This window comes from Dermacentor silvarum, chromosome 1 (assembly GCF_013339745.2).
Source record: "Dermacentor silvarum isolate Dsil-2018 chromosome 1, BIME_Dsil_1.4, whole genome shotgun sequence".
NCBI lineage: Eukaryota > Metazoa > Arthropoda > Arachnida > Ixodida > Ixodidae > Dermacentor > Dermacentor silvarum.
The window spans coordinates 355,400,436-355,412,976 of NC_051154.1; the positions used below are offsets into that span (position 1 = coordinate 355,400,436).

General features: G+C 49.2%; 1 protein-coding gene and 1 non-coding gene across 2 annotated transcripts in view; one reads left to right on the plus strand and one right to left on the minus strand.

Moving 5' to 3' along the window:
* The window catches only part of LOC119444910 (cubilin), a 337,977-nt gene that overhangs the window by 245,219 nt on the left and 80,217 nt on the right, over window positions 1–12,541 (plus strand). The gene's annotated exons all lie outside the window — the stretch shown is intronic.
* Trnam-cau (transfer RNA methionine (anticodon CAU)) lies at window positions 5,579–5,650 on the minus strand. The gene has a single exon. It is a non-coding gene; the product is annotated as a tRNA-Met (tRNA).

The following is a 12,541-nucleotide window of genomic DNA, read 5'->3' on the forward strand; positions in this document are numbered from 1 at the left end:
TAGTGCTAGACACCTGACCTGTATTTTTTTTTTTTGTTTTGTTTTTTTCCACCACTGTGGCCACGGGCTCGCGTGTACGTCATGGTTCTGTTTCATGGGTTTATGATAGAGGAAGAAATTCAACAAGAGCGGACACTCCCATAGAGCCCAGCGGCCGAAGTGACGGTAAATTCCTCGCTGGCGTAACCTATTTCTCCTCGCCCTTACTCCTCCTCCTCCCTTTTCCTTCTCCTCTACCCTCCAACGCCGAGGCGCGAGGTATCTGAGGCCGACGCCAAGGCGCGGGTGCGCGCGGGGACACGCACGGGGGCGTCGTGAGCATTCAAGCGGTATTTTTACGTCTCTGACTTGTGAGAAAGAGTTTGGCGTCGTAGTGTCGTACACGTACCAGAGAGGTCTTCAATAACATTCAATAGTTACCGTCGCTTAAAGTGGACTTTTCGCGTTGTCTTGGTACGGAATCGTTTTCTTATTTAGTAAAAATGATTGCGAACAATCTTTGCAAGCCTCCATCGTATCTGTGCCACGTGCAACTTTATAAAGTAGACGCAAGATGCCTTGTGAAATGAGGAAACGTTCATTTCGCTCTATACAAATGTTCGTGCGCCCCGGGCTTTTTGTGCATTCATCCAACGAGGTGGCTCCAGGTAAGCAGCAGTAGTTTCCGCACGAAGCTCCACTGGATCGCATCAGCTGAAAGAATAAGAATCATGTGTCATTTTGGTTTTTATACATTATTAGATGACGGCGTGTAAAGGCGAAACGTGCGAAAGTGGTCAAAGGGCGGTATTACAAAGAAAAGCAATTCGCTTTTACATACATGGCACATAAAATACCGACTCATCGCAAACAATACCATAAAATATCAAGGAAACACCTGATTTCCAAGAATTCTCCCGATTCCGGGCATTATTGCCCGCACTTTAAGAGCACAAATACACGGGCGGCTGCGCGCTTCCAAAACAACTTGGCCGCAGCTGACGCGATGGTACGCTACGTATACAGTGATGACCTCAACAGAGGCTCCCAGCCGGACCATGCTAGACGCTCGCAGAATGCCTTCTACTCGCACTCAAGACGAATGCATGGGTGCGAAGCCTGTTTTGAGTTCAGAAAACGGAATTTTCGAGTTACAAGTTCGTGGTTTTTGAGCTCCTCGGCATTTTGCGCGTTCTGCCGGCGCAAGCACCACAGTCCCGTGTTATCACTCTTGGCAACCGCTCGTCGCGTTTTCGACAAGCGCGTGAGTACCGAAAGAACGTTTATGTTGTTGCGGGGCCACAAAGAGCGTCACAAGCTTGTCCCACTCAGACTCAGCGCACGCCAAACTAACTTCGTCACCACAGCCGAGCTGGTTCTCGCTAACTGCGACACAGCACCCTGCGCGCCCAGCGTTCCTCAAAAGTACGCCAAAAAGTTGCGAAATTACTTTTCCGTAATGTTAGGCGTGAGAGAAAGCGCCACAATTTTGTCCTAGTCAGATGGAGTACACGCGAAACTAACTGGGCACCACGGCCGAGCTGTTCTCGCTCACCGCCTCACAGCGCCCTGTGCGGCCAGCGTGCCTCAAAAGTACCGAAATTAGTTACAATAATGTTGGGGCCCGTAGAAAGCGTCGGAAACATGTCCCAGCACGATTCGTTAGCTCAATTTAACTGCGCCTGGACAGCCGAGCGGGTTTTCGCTAAGCGTGCAACAATAAGCCTTAGTTCCGTGCCGTAAGCCTAAACGCGTCGCAGACTGTCAAACAATAATTCCCACCTTGCCGTAGTCGAACAGTGCAGATGGTGCCGTGTCGAAGTGCAGAAGAATAGCAAGAATACGTCGAGAGCCCAAGAAACCAGGCAACATAAAAAAAAAGAAACAGACGGGTCGCCGGAGAGGCGAGCGTTCACATGGGCAGCCGGACTCGCTCGCTTCGGTGGCAAGTTTGCATGGCGCATAACGCATGCATCTTGCGCGTCATTGACCTGTTGCTATAGGTAACACCAGAAAGATCAGTCGCAAATTATAAGTTTATTTATACGTGAAACGTTTTAGCTTTAGCGGCAAACAATACAAAAAAATGTCGCAGTTTCACCCGAAATTGTGACGGAAGGCCTAGGAGGGCGAGGTTGAACAGCATCGGAGATATCACGGAACCCTGCGGGGTGCCCACGCTTCCCATGGTTATCTCGGACGATGTGAGCGCTCCTACGGTGATGGTGGCTGTTCTGTCCGTTAGAAATGCTCTGATATAATTGTACGTGCGAAGGCCCAAGTTTAGGGTGTTGATCTGATTTAGGATGGTGCTGTGTGTGACGTTATCAAAGGCCTTCTTAAGATCTAGGCCGAGAATGGCCTTAGTGGAGCGGCCTGTGCAGTCTATGATGTGGTGTTTCAGCTGCAGCATGGTATCCTGGGTCGAGAGATGCCTACGGAAGCCGATCATGGTGTATGGAAATAGGTCATTGTCCTCTAGGTAATTTGTTAGTCTATCCAGGAACTTCAGAAAATCCCCGGACTCCATCACACTCTTTATGCCGACGATATCACCCTCTGGGTATGCGAGGGCAGTGATGGATTCATAGAACAAATATTACAGGAGGCTATTCACACAGTAGAACGGTATCTGCAAGGGACAGGACTATCCTGTTCGGCGGAGAAATCCGAGCTACTGCTATATCGCCCTACACTCAAGGGCCGACCACCCAAACATCACCAAGCACAAACACACGCCGATATAACACTCACGACAAGCGACGGTCACATCATACCAACCGTGGATAAAATTAAGGTGTTAGGACTGATCATCGAGAGTAAGGGCACAAACGGCGAGACAGTTCGCAACATTGACGCAAAAGTATCGAACACGATGCGCCTTATTAAACGCATCACCAATAAACACAAAGGCATGAAAGAGTCTAGCATCCTCCGCCTCATCCAATCATTCGTACTCAGCCAGATCACGTATGCGGCAGCCTATCACCGATGGTTCGTCGCAGAAAAAGCAAAACTCAACAGCCTCATTAGGCGAATACATAAACAAGCACTAGGATTGCCGCAACACGCCAGCACAGACCTCCTTCTTAAACTGGGATTACACAATACCCTCGAGGAGCTTATCGAGGCGCAACAAATATCACAATACGAGCGATTGGCCAAGACTAAGTCAGGCCGCCAGATACTCGAGAATCTCGGCATCTCTTACCACACCCAACACGGCGACAAACATGACATACCACGCGATATCCGAACTAAACTCACAGTTCCACCGATACCCAAGAACATGCACCCCGAACACAACGAGGGCAGACGCGTCAGTAGAGCCAAAGCTATGACTAAGATTTTCGGTCACAACGAGGAAGCGGTCTTTGTCGATGCAGCACGCTATCGGGACCGTCACCGCTTCGTAGCTGCGGTCGTAGACCACACACATCAATGCAAAGCAAGCGCATCAATCGCCACAAGACACGTAGAAACGGCGGAGGAAGTGGCTATCGCGCTGGCGATAGCTCACACCAATGCCTCGTACATCATCAGCGACTCTCAAACGGCCGTGCGAAACTACGCCAACGGCAGAATCTCCCCTGAGGCATTGCGGATCCTTAATACAGGCAAAACTTATGAGGCAGACAAATGCGTACAAATCCTCTGGATCCCAGCCCACACACCTCTTGATCAGCCGGAGTTCAGTCCAAACGAGGTGGCGCACAACGTGGTTCGAGGTCTCACGTTCCGAGCCGGGTTCGAAGAAGCAGCCACTCGAACGGACACCTCCGCGATGGTGTGGGAATGGGACGATCGGCTCACTAAATTCTGTGACATTACTCAACATTATCGAATGCAAAGGCGTGAGTATCCACCACCTCACCCCAAGCTCAATAGGGCCCAGTCCGTTCAATGGCGGCAGCTACAAACACGAACATACACGAACCCTGTCATCATGAACCATATATACCCCGAATTATATACAACCAATCTATGCCAGTATTGTAACACCAGAGCCACACTAGATCACATCCTATGGGCATGTCCAGCATTAATCAGCAATACTGGGGTCGCGGCCTCCAATGAGGGCCTTCGGGCGCGTTGGGGGACTGCGCTGCTCAGTTCAGGCCTGGACCAGCAACTGTGGGCTATCCAGCAGGCCGAGGAAGCTGCCGGGAGACACGGTCTCTCCGCTGGCTCCTAGGTGGGAACCCAGCCCAGCAATCTGCCGGAAATAAATAAAGTTCTTCTCTCTCTCACCCGAAAGGCGAGGCATCAATTGCGATAGCAAATTAGTATAGAGAGTTATACGGAGTAAGGATAGTAGTTTTATCAGCTGTATAAACTGGGACATGTAGCAGCACCAGGAACGCGCATAACTAATGCCGACGCCGTCGGCGTTTTGCTCACGTTCGCACCGAAAGGCGCGCGGCGTTGGTGAGGTTACCGGTGCCTCTGGCGGCGGCTCGGAGGTTTTCGACGAGATCAGAACGGGACACTCGTCGAGCAGCGTCGGAAGTCTTTACCAACTTCTCGCCTCGCAGCGTTTTTATATAAATACGCATTTGGTGCCGCAGCTAAACGTCGCCTCCCCTCCCTCCCTACGTCTCCCCCCCCCCCCCCCCACGGCCTTGCGCGCGACGGGAGAAGTCGCGTTTGCTTTCCGCCGTGCGTTCACTCCCCGTGAAAGCGCGCGTCCCTCTCGTGCTTTCCCTCGCACATACAGCATACGGCGCGCGGCGACAATTTCATCGCCGTTGGACTTTATACGGAACCATACGGCGACGACGACGCCGACGGCAGAAATCTGCTTGGAGTGTCCATATAATTGCTATCGCAATAAAAATAATGTCTGTTGAGCTAACATTCTTTTTTTTCGATGTTCACGGAAGCTAACGGACGGCACTAATATTAGCGTGACGTATTTTCTGTTGCTAGTTTTCGCTGAGCGTCCCCTCTTGCTGAATTTCTTTCTCTATTATCAATGATGAAGCGCGGTACTTGTAAACACAAATTATCATCATATCAGTAGTTCGCATACAGCACACCTCTTCGCAAACATGTCGTGCCACTCCCCTAATGAATGAGTGAAGCTACAAAAAAGGAAAAAAAAAAAGAAGTGTTCCCTTTCATTTTCCGTTACCAAATTCAACCGGAGAGTTGTAAGCTCGGTTAGTTTGTTTGCATTCAACATGGCAGACAGCGTAGACGACATGACGGAGCAGATCTTTTCTGCTCATATATCTCTTCCCTTGTCATTTGCGCTGTTTGCGAAGTTGGGATTCATCCTCTTTCACGGTATCTACAAGAAGGCGTTGTGATGTAGCTCTTTCACGTATTTCATAGTGTCTTTGGCAGGACTCACCATGAAGCGGAGCCAGCCAACTTATATTTGTGCGACTGATTGATTTTAACGAAATTGTTTATAGTACCAAAATAGTTATTGCTACAGTAATATATATATATATATATATATATATATAAGCATATCATAAGAAGCCAACAAACAATAACACCAAGGACAACATGAGGAGAATTACTTGTACTTATTATTTGAATTAAAGACATGATAAATTAATGGAAATGAAAGTGGATGAACAAAAAAGCTGTCCGCAGGTGGGGAACGAACCCACGTCTTCGCATTATGCGTGCGATGCTCTCACCATTGAGCTACCGCGGATCCGTTTTCCCATCCACTTTCTGGGGTATTTATGTATTTACAACTAGAACTAACCCGGGAGTGTTAGCCAGCGCCAGCACTCACAAACCATAGACATCCTTTCTGCCGCAGGCGTCACGAGCACGTGATCTTTTTGGGTCATGGCAACTGGTCAATAAACCCACATATGCTACCTGAAGGCATTATTGCTGCCGGATTCGAGCCCTCGTTATGCAGTGAACGAGAAGAAAGAGAACCGAGGGGCCCGACTTTTAATAAGCATATCATAAGAAGCCAACAAACAATAACACCAAAGACAACATAGGTGAATTACTTGTACTTATTATTTGAATTAAAGAAATGATAAATTAATGGAAATGAAAGTGGATGAAAAAACAGCTGTCCGCAGGTGGGGAAAGAACCCACGTCTTCGCATTACGCGTGCGATGCTCTCACCATTGAGCTATCGCGGATCTGTTTTCCCATCCACTTTCTGGGGTATTTATGTTTTTACAACTAGAACTAACCCTGGGAGTGTAAGCCAACGCCACCACTCACAAACCATAGGGCGGATGTGGAACATCCTTTCTGCCGCAGGCGTCACGAGCACGTGATATATATATATATATATATATATATATATATATATATATATATAGTAGTAACTGGATTTTTCAATGGGCCAAGCGTATTTAGGAAAATCAGAAGCACAACTTCGCGGTTATCTTAGGTTTATTATTTTCCCAACAGCTAGGAATATATATATATATATATATTCCTAGGACAACACAGGCAAAAAACAGGTGGTGTGATAACATTTGGACTTATGATTGATCTCTCTTTGACAATCCGCGGGCTTCGCCAAGTCGCTGACACGACTTCAGCTACGCAAACCAGGCTGCACGGGATACGCGCGCTCTCCGTTACGACCTCCTTACGCGTTGCGGCGCACATCTATATACGAGCGAACTTTTACCAACAATAACCGTCTAGTAATGTTGGCTCCTCATTCTATATAGCACGTTTCGAAAAACCGCATTATCTGTTCGACCAATCACTATTTATAACCACAAAACGTTTATCGCACATCTCAGCACACGCCCGTTCTTCTAACTCACCCCTTCCCTTTCCCCCGGCAACGCAGTCCTGCCACCGGGTCTCCCCAAGGAGGCGCTTCGCTGCGACCAGCGCTTCGACAGGCAGCGTGAGTTCTACGTGCAGAGTCCCAACTACCCGTCGCACTACCTGGACAACCAAGACTGCCGGTACGTGATCACCAAGGCCGGAGAGGACGTATGCCACCTGGAGCTCGTATTCGCCTCCTTCGACATCGAGTCATCGCCGGGATGCCAGTACGACTACCTCGAGTTCGGCGGACAACGACACTGCGGTTCGCTGCCTGCAGACCATTCCTGTGAGTCCGCTAGCATGCACCTATGATTTTGCCAATTCGGCGTAACGCGTCAAAAATCCGGCGGTGCGGGCTGCCAGAGAGAAAGTGAGTGCTAAGATAGTCAATGGTTTCTGCAGACCGTATACGTACTATAGTCATCATATGACATTGGTGACACTTAAACGGTTCGAAGTAATGCGGCGACACGCTATAGCTCTGGTACGAGATGCAGCTCACGGAATACGTGAGCGCGAAAGACATACGTGCTGTCACAGTTCATCGCAAACTGCCACCCTCATCTTAAACTAGCGCATGGCGACATATTTATGAGCTTGCGCACTGAATAACCACTGACTGACGTCGTTGTTGCTCATATCCTGGTGCTACATTGAAAACAACGGCAAGTTCAGTTAAGCTTTATCACCCCTGTCTAGAGCGCCAGATCGGCGCTTTGAATGGTAGTAGATACGTTGCCTGACTCATTGGTCCAAAGTGCAGCCTTCAGTGCATCGCGTATTTGTGTGACTGTCCCTACAAACAAAGGCTATCTCATGGGACTGGAAGCTAAGCCGAAACGTTGCTTCGTACCGTCTAAAAGGACGTCACCACATCAGTGCACCGTCTACCAATAATTAGGCAGAAATTAATAGACTACAGGTTGTTGGCGGCAGATCTTGCCTTGTCAGAATAGCTGGCATGTGCTTTGACTTTGACGCGAGCCCACGAAACCTAACAGCTGTAGCAAAGGGCAACATCAAGCAAATGAACTACACAATTCAAAGGAAACGAAGCGAGTGGATTAGCTGAGATCATTTTTAATTGCAATCACTTCACCGTGCACCAGAAATATGCACTGCACGACATCACTCTTCAGCGTCTTCCAGGTCACTGCGATGTTATAGGTGACGAGTACGTTGAAGACCCTACTCGTTCGCTTCTTGAAGAGTGTACACAGGAATGGATACCGTTTTCTAGGTCAGATGGCGCTGGAAAATTTTGCGTTGCATGCGCGAAGCATCACTTTCTTCGGCGTGCGACTCCCCAAGTTTTCCAGACAACCGACTTCATCACCTGGACTATTCGCTCTGCCTTCACATATTATCTGGACTCTTCCGACAGGCAGCTTCCTGCTTTGTCGGCTATGACTCATAGGGGGCTTTCAAAGCCTCTTGCCTTTCGCATTGGAGTGGCCTAAAAAGCTACCTGCAATTGCCTGTGGTCGCGAGGAAACTCTTGAACGTGTTCTGCGTAATTGTCTTCAACACTTTGCATACAGACGATCGATCGACTGCGCTAGCTCGCGTTCATCACAGACCATTGTCATAGCAAACAAATTTGCAAGACTAACCTCTAAGCCACCGCAGCAGAAGGCCAACGAAGGCCCTGCTACAATTCTTAAGGACAGCCAACTTGCATAAAGGCTTCAGCCTTAGTCGGTGCTCATTGCGCTACATCTGATCCTGTGTTGGGATCGTGAACGTGTGCTAACTCATTCTCCGTTTTCTTCTTTCTACCTCCCCCGTTCTCGAACAAATTGGATTTTCTATTCTGGTTAGCCACCCTGCCTTTCCCCGTTCTTTGGTCTCTATGTATGTCTCACCACTAGTACATACGCTTAGTATACGCCATCTTTCTCACGACTCTCTCGGCAGACGTGATCCCGTTCCTGGGAAGTGACATGGTGCTGCACTTCCACTCGAACGTAGCCACCACGCGACGTGGTTTCTCAGTGCGTGCCCGTCAGATCAAGTGTGCGTTGGGCACATCGCCGGCGGCCCCGCCTCCATCGCAGCTACCGGGGCCGCCCGGGTCCTCGCACCCGGACTATGGCGCTGGGGACGGCAAGTCGCAGGGCGTCGTCGTGACCACCACGACGCCTGTGCGCATCACGACGCCGTATGGACCCGGTTCCGTCAGCAGCACAACGGGGGAGCCGTACATCACGCGTCGCTCGTGCGACGTCTACATGAACAAGGTATGGGGGTTCGTTGTATATCATCTGTTGCTGCTTTCAGCATGTTATGACCCAGTTGTACCTCGGAAGATTGTCAGCGTAGGAGCATCCTGAACGACATGTTCGTCGAACAGGCAACACGCATAATCTTGCTGTGGGTCCTATTGGATGCTGTACAGCGTTGCAATGCAGTACCTACCGTCTCACTACATGGAATAGAAGGCAATGTACGCACTGACTACGCTGCTGGTTCTGCAAAGAGCAATTCCTCGCAGTAAATCCCAATAACTTTATCTTGGAGTGACGGTTGAGTTTTGGTTTATTCTATTACGTGGCGCTCACAGCGTGCTATATAGACCGACCCGGAACAGCATTACATACCTATTCGCACTTACGATCCAATGTACGATTTCTCCGTGCCGTGTGGCATTGACAGACGTGATCGTGCAACCTGCACTGTAATCGTTTTCACGCTGCTAACACAAAATACTACTTACTTAAAATTAGGTGGATAGTGTCGCCACTGTTCTCTGCGTGCACTGTATCGGAGGACATAGCCCACTTACATTGCTCTTGGACCCTTTTCACAGTCAAAATGTCTGCACTGAATATATTACATCGATCACGCGCCTTGAGTTACGACACGTACTTGAGACATGCACTAGCGCTGCCTGTGCATCTCACGCTACGACGGTACTTGTAGGCTCTCTGGTAGACGCTGCGTGGTCTCGACGAGACATTTCAATTTTGTATGTTGTGGTGTGTTTTGTGCGCGTTATGTGTCTACCATTCTTGTTTTTTAAAGTACTTCAACGAATTTATCCGCCTGCCTCTATCTGCAACAAACCTAACTCCACTATGCCTAACAGCACCTGCAACTTATAACATAATTTTCCCCCCGGAAGGAAACAGAGGCAGCAGGGTATTACGGGGCATACCATCCAGTTGACGGCTTCTAACTTTTGACCTTAATCCATTCGGCGTTTGCGCTTTCATTGAAAGTTCCTCTCAATTGTCAGAAGACAAACCGAATAGCGCTTTTAAGACCAGATTTAACACCAAAAATGCCCGCGAAATTAGAGGGTATAGACACTGTACACGATTTATTTTCGTGAGAGCCCAATATCCGTAATTATTGTTGGCGGCCCACACTTAGTGAAAAAATTCCTTGCGAATAATTCACAGGTCAGGGTCAGCTGACAAAATCAGAAGGCTTTTGCAATTGAACCTGTGAACTCCCGTTATGACCGTTTCGGAAGAGTACATCTCTAGCGCAAGACCGTAGGTGCGTAGCCACCAACTAGGCGTGCGTTCCGTGACTTTGGGCACGTTTTACATTTATACACTCAAGCTACAGTTTCAAACTTTCTGCGCCCTTTTGAGGCGCGCTGTTTGATGGAATTGAAAGGCGAATCCGAATAGTATGCATAGCCTCTTTTGAATTCTACGCAGTACTCTCTGCGTAAAATTTCACTTTTCAGTAAGCCCCCATTGTTCAGAACTTTGTAAGTGTCCATAAAAAAGTCGCAGTTGCGCCTGAAAGGCGAAGCATCGATTGCGATAGCAAATTAGTAGACAGCTATACGAAGTAAGGATAGTAGTTTTATAGGCCGTATAAAGTTGTAAATATTCGCTTACTCTCTAAATAAACAAGCGCAGTGTCACGTGCCCACAAGTAAACTTGAACACATCTCGCTCCATGAGCGCGGAAGCTCGTGAGAAAGCAGTGAGAAAGCGCGCAAGCAGCAGCGAGCAAATAGGCTTTCGCGCTGGCTTTCGCTTGAACGCGAACTAAACGTCGAAAGCGCAGCGCATAGGAAGCGACCGATACTCGGCGAATGCACTTTGGCACATCGCAGATCGCTTTGAAGATGAGGCTCCCTATGGCGCACACTTCGGCCGCGTCGCAGATCGCTTTCAAGATACGGTGCCCGCGCGGCAGCTCCGTCATAAGCAGCCTCGCAAGCATAAAAAATATGAAGTGTGTGTCACCTGCGGAAAACTTGGACATCGGGCCGACGTTTGCCCGAACCCCGACGACGTCAGATGTCGGGGATGTGGAGCCGCCAACCCGGAACCAAATCACAGCTGCGAGCCTCGATGCTTGCTATGCAAGAACGCCCACCTTCTAGGCGACAACAAGTGCCGGGAGATATATCGCATGCCGTACATCATCAAGAAAAGATTATGGGAGAAGAAGGATGGAACAAGAGAAGCTCCAGGCGCAAGCCCCGACTCAAGGCGAGCCCCAGGTCACCAAATCGGCGCCTATAGAGGAAAACCGAGGCAGAGCAAGGGATGCTACCAGTGACCAGGCGGGGCAGCAGTCGAGAGAGAGATCTAGTTCGAGACCCGGAAGGAGGTCCAGTTCGTGGTCCGGAGGGGGCCGCCAGCAGACTCCAGCCAAGGGGCCTGCTGACCAGAGCCGAGGACCTGCTAACCAGGGCCGAGGACCAGGCCTGCCGCCCAGGGACCCCAAGGACCCATGGGGGAAAAAGAAAAAAGAAAATATCCTCTCGGTAAGCTTTGATAGCAAGGGCTCCCAGGCTGAGAAAGAGGAGATTAGCTTACTTAAGAAAGAAATACAGGAGCAGAAGAAAGCAAACATGAGGTTAGAACGATTGCTGAGGGAAACCCAAAATCAGCTGATCGAACTAAAAACAGAGAAGGGCCCCGCAGAGGCTCCCAAAAAATGCAACACCCAAATCACTCCTGCTCCTGTGCCAGCTTCATCTGGACCGGAGGAAGAGATCATGAATGTTGATTTTACGAGACAACCCCCTTCCTAACACAAGGCGGGGGAGACCGACCCGCTGGCGAGCTGGCAAAAGAAAATTGAAACGTGGCTGACAAAAATGGACAAGGAGAACGAAACTATGAAAACAGGACAGCTACAGAATGGAGGAGCAATTGCGCTATTACAGGCACAAGTGAACCAACTGTCTTGCAAGATAGATGCCCTGAGTGCGTCGATGGATACCTTAGGCACGACAATAGCTAGGCTGTGCGAGAAAATCGGGGCAATAGAAGCGATTCATAATAGAAATGGATAAACGTTCGGATAAGAAAAATGCCTCCACATTCTGGCAGTGGAATTGTAGGGGGTACCAAAGGAAGAGAGCGTTGCTGCAACAATGCTCGAGCTACAACAGGAAGCACCCGTAGCCATAGTCTTACAGGAAACGGGTAAGGCCCCTGTTAGGTTATTGGGTTACCAAAGCTTTGACAGCGGCAAGGGGGATAAATGCCGAGTCACCACCTTCGTAAAGCGAAACATTGCAACCATAGTCCATGGTGTGTCCCCAAGTGAGGCAGAGGCTGTTCTCGTTGAGATTATCACAGGAAAGAAAAAAAGAGATAGCATATTCCTGCTGAATGTGTACAGCACACCCAGGCAGAAGAAAATTAAATTCATTACTTTCTTCCGCAAAGCACTCAAAGCCGCAGCTGGGAGACCGCTCATCATTATGGGAGACTTCAACGCGGCTCACGAGGAATGGGGATATGCCTACAGAGACCCCAAAGGTAGACGAATTTGGGAGGATCTACAAACGCTAGGGCTTAC